The 4,349-nt window shown below is 41.9% G+C and overlaps 1 protein-coding gene across 1 annotated transcript in view; it reads right to left on the bottom strand.

Moving 5' to 3' along the window:
- Nucleotides 1-3,548: 3,548 nt before the first annotated feature.
- The window catches only part of LOC110503414 (TCDD-inducible poly(ADP-ribose) polymerase), a 24,499-nt gene continuing 23,698 nt past the window's right edge, over nucleotides 3,549-4,349 (bottom strand). Inside the window, 1 exon segment of the mRNA XM_036961404.1 lies at nucleotides 3,549-4,349. This exon segment is cut by the window's right edge and continues 476 nt beyond it. The gene's annotated coding sequence lies outside the window, so the exon portion shown is untranslated.

A 4,349-nucleotide genomic window follows, 5' to 3' on the forward strand; every position in this document is an offset into this window, starting at 1 on the left:
TTGAATTTACCACAGGTGGACTCCAATCAAGTTGTAGAAACATCTCAAGGATGATCAATGGAAACAGGATGCACCTGAGATCAATTTCGACTCTCATAGCAAAGGGTCTGAATACTTATATGTAAAAAAGGTTTCTGTTTGTTTTCTGAACATTTGCAAAAAAAATCTAAAACCCTTTTTTCGCTTTGTCATTATGTGGTATTGTGTGTATATTGATGAGGGGGAAAAATTATTTTAATACATTTTAGAATAAGGCTATAACGTAACAAAATGTGGGAACAGGGAAGGGATCCGATCACTTTTTGAATGCATTGTATATCTCAGACCGCATTCTGTCTCCTAGCAACACTTTCTGAATGCATTGTATATCTCAGACCGCATTCTGTCTCCTAGCAACACTTTCTGAATGCATTGTATATCTCAGACCGCATTCTGTCTCCTAGCAACACTTTCTGAATGCATTGTATATCTCAGACCGCATTCTGTCTCCTAGCAACACTTTCTGAATGCATTGTATATCTCAGACCGCATTCTGTCTCCTAGCAACCCTTTCTGAATGCATTGTATATCTCAGACCGCATTCTGTCTCCTAGCAACACTTTCTGAATGCATTGTATATCTCAGACCGCATTCTGTCTCCTAGCAACCCTTTCTGAATGCATTGTATATCTCAGACCGCATTCTGTCTCCTAGCAACCCTTTCTGAATGCATTGTATATCTCAGACCGCATTCTGTCTCCTAGCAACACTTTCTGAATGCATTGTACATCTCAGACCGCATTCTGTCTCCTAGCAACCCTTTCTGAATGCATTGTATATCTCAGACCGCATTCTGTCTCCTAGCAACCCTTTCTGAATGCATTGTATATCTCAGACCGCATTCTGTCTCCTAGCAACCCTTTCTGAATGCATTGTATATCTCAGACCGCATTCTGTCTCCTAGCAACACTTTCTGAATGCATTGTATATCTCAGACCGCATTCTGTCTCCTAGCAACCCTTTCTGAATGCATTGTATATCTCAGACCGCATTCTGTCTCCTAGCAACCCTTTCTGAATGCATTGTATATCTCAGACCGCATTCTGTCTCCTAGCAACCCTTTCTGAATGCATTGTATATCTCAGACCGCATTCTGTCTCCTAGCAACCCTTTCTGAATGCATTGTATATCTCAGACCGCATTCTGTCTCCTAGCAACCCTTTCTGAATGCATTGTATATCTCAGACCGCATTCTGTCTCCTAGCAACCCTTTCTGAATGCATTGTATATCTCAGACCGCATCCTGTCTCCTATCATCACTTTTTAAACTTTTGGTGCAAGCGAGATTGTTATTTTACTGCTGCTCTTTAATTTCTTGTTACTTTTATTTCTTATCCGTATTTTTTAAAACTACATTGTTGGTTAGGGGCTTGTATTCAGCGCATGTGACTAAAAACATTTGATTTGAATGACATGAGAAAGTAGTCAAGACGACTAGCTTGATTGAGCCTCCGCCATGTATATCTCACTAGGTCAGGGTATTAAACCTCCTCCATGTATATCTCACTAGGTCAGGGTATTAAACCTCCTCCATGTATATCTCACTAGGTCAGGGTATTAAACCTCCTCCATGTATATCTCACTAGGTCAGGGTATAAACCTCCTCCATGTATATCTCACTAGGTCAGGGTATTAAACCTCCTCCATGTATATCTCACTAGGTCAGGGTATTAAACCTCCTCCATGTATATCTCACTAGATCAGGGTATTAAACCTCCTCCATGTATATCTCACTAGGTCAGGAGATTGAACCTCCTCCATGTATATCTCACTAGGTCAGGAGATTAAACCTCCTCCATGTATATCTCACTAAGTCAGGATATTAAACCTCCTCCATGTATATCTCACTAGGTCAGGGTATTAAACCTCCTCCATGTATATCTCACTAGGTCAGGGTATTAAACCTCCTCCATGTATATCTCACTAGGTCAGGGTATTAAACCTCCTCCATGTATATCTCACTAGGTCAGGGTATTAAACCTCCTCCATGTATATCTCACTAGGTCAGGAGATTGAACCTCCTCCATGTATATCTCACTAGGTCAGGAGATTAAACCTCCTCCATGTATATCTCACTAAGTCAGGATATTAAACCTCCTCCATGTATATCTCACTAGGTCAGAGGTATTTAAACCTGCATGTACATTTAGTCAGCCACCAATTGTGCAAGTTCTCCCACTTAAAAAGATGAGAGAGGCCTGTAATTTTCATCATAGGTACACTTCAACTATGACAGACAAAATGAGAAAAAATATATAAAAAAATCACATTGTGGGATTTTTTATGAATTTATTTGCAAATTATGGTGGAAGACAAGTATTTGGTCACCTACAAATAAGCAAGATTTCTGGCTCTCACAGACCTGTAACTTCTTCTTTAAGAGGCTCCTCTGTCCTCCACTCGTTACCTGTATTAATGGCACCTGTTTGAACTTGTTATCAGTATAAAAGACACCTGTCCACAACCTCAAACAGTCACACTCCAAACTCCACTATGGCCAAGACCAAAGAACTGTCAAAGGAAACCAGAAACAAAATTGTAGACCTGCACCAGGCTGGGAAGACTGAATCTGCAATAGGTAAGCAGCTTGGTTTGAAGAAATCAACTGTGGGAGCAATTATTAGGAAATGGAAGACATACAAGACCACTGATAATCTCCCTCGATCTGGGGCTCCACGCAAGATCTCACCCCGTGGGGTCAAAATGATCACAAGAACGGTGAGCAAAAATCCCAGAACCATTCATAATGTTAATGTCTTCACTATAATCCTACAATGTGGAAAATAGTAAAAATAAAGAAAAACCCTTGAATTACCCCATAGCAACAGATGTGGGACACACACACGCACACACGCACACACACACACGCACGCACACACGCACACACTCGACTCCTCTCCCACCACAAACAGCCACAAGCTCAGACGTTCAACAGTTGTTCCATCCCTGAGCCCAACTCAAGAGAAGACTTCATGTGTGAATGCAAATACAGTTGTAGCTGTTTGAGAGGGCATGCAACATTGACCAAAAATGGAAGGTTTGATTAACCAATGTCAAGTCCTAGCTGATGGTTCTGAGACCCACCCCCCTACCCTGAAACACACACATGCTGTTGTGACAATTTCCCCAAGAATCTCTGTGCAGTCAGACCTTTGATGATTTTGTGCCACCAGGGCCACAATAATTTGCCCCCTCTCTGATTGTCAGAGTGTGACCCCCCTCACCATGGATTTCAGTGTTGCCACCACTGCCACTGCCTGGGTGGGGTCACCCCACCAGAATTCCCACCGGCTAGGTGCAAGGTCGTAAAGGTTCTCATTAGCAGCTTGGAGAAATTCCTTGTATATTATGCTCTTATGACTGCGTTTATCTTTCTGTCTTGGCTGCATCTAGGCTACTTACAGTAGGCCCATAAAACAGGACCAGTGTTTGCTGAGGTTGTAGAAAGAGTGTACTCAACTGCCAATGAAATATAAAACTGGGCAATAAAAGCAGCCTGGACAGCGCTATGATTTTCTCTTTTAGATTATTTATTTACTCAATGTTACATTAACTAACATAAATAAACATTTTTATGAACAAAAGGCACACAGTTCAAATATAAACAAGAAGAACGTACGTAGCTTATCTCACCAAATATGTCTGCCCTCTGAGAGAAAGAGGTCTTAGAGAGAGAGAGAGATTGGGGTTATGTTTTAAACAGAAACGTAATGTGGTCACTCCAGCACTCAGTGACTCTGTCCACTGTTCAGTCCCGATGGGGATCCAAAATGGCAGACGCCAAGGCAATTATCCATTCACACAACATTGGGTCCAAATTAAACTGTCCACTTTTCCGACCCAAAATGGCAGACACTAATGTCTATTCTCACAGCAGTGTCCAAATTAAACTGTTCAGACCCAAAATGGCAGACGCTAATGTCTATTCTCACAGCATTGTGTCCAAATGAAACTGTTCAGACCCAAAATGGCAGACGCTAATGTCTATTCACACAGCATTGTGTCCAAATGAAACTGTTCAGACCCAAAATGGCAGACACTAATGTCTATTCACACAGCATTGTATCCAAATGAAACGCCATCCACTGTCCAATTTAAGGGCTTCAAACCAACAGCATACAGATGGAAGCTGCTGTGGTTGACGGGTGTAGGGAGGAACCAATAGATCTCAGATGTTGACAGTACTGGTTAACGCTTCATACTGATGATGCAGTATGAGGTAGCTCTGGTTTGGTTCGGTCTGGTCTGTTCTCAGCCACAGTACTGGGTTTGGTTCTGTCTGGTCTGTTCTCAGCCACAGTACTGGGTCT

The sequence above is a fragment of the Oncorhynchus mykiss genome, chromosome 24, assembly GCF_013265735.2.
Source record: "Oncorhynchus mykiss isolate Arlee chromosome 24, USDA_OmykA_1.1, whole genome shotgun sequence".
Classification (NCBI taxonomy): Eukaryota; Metazoa; Chordata; class Actinopteri; order Salmoniformes; family Salmonidae; genus Oncorhynchus; species Oncorhynchus mykiss.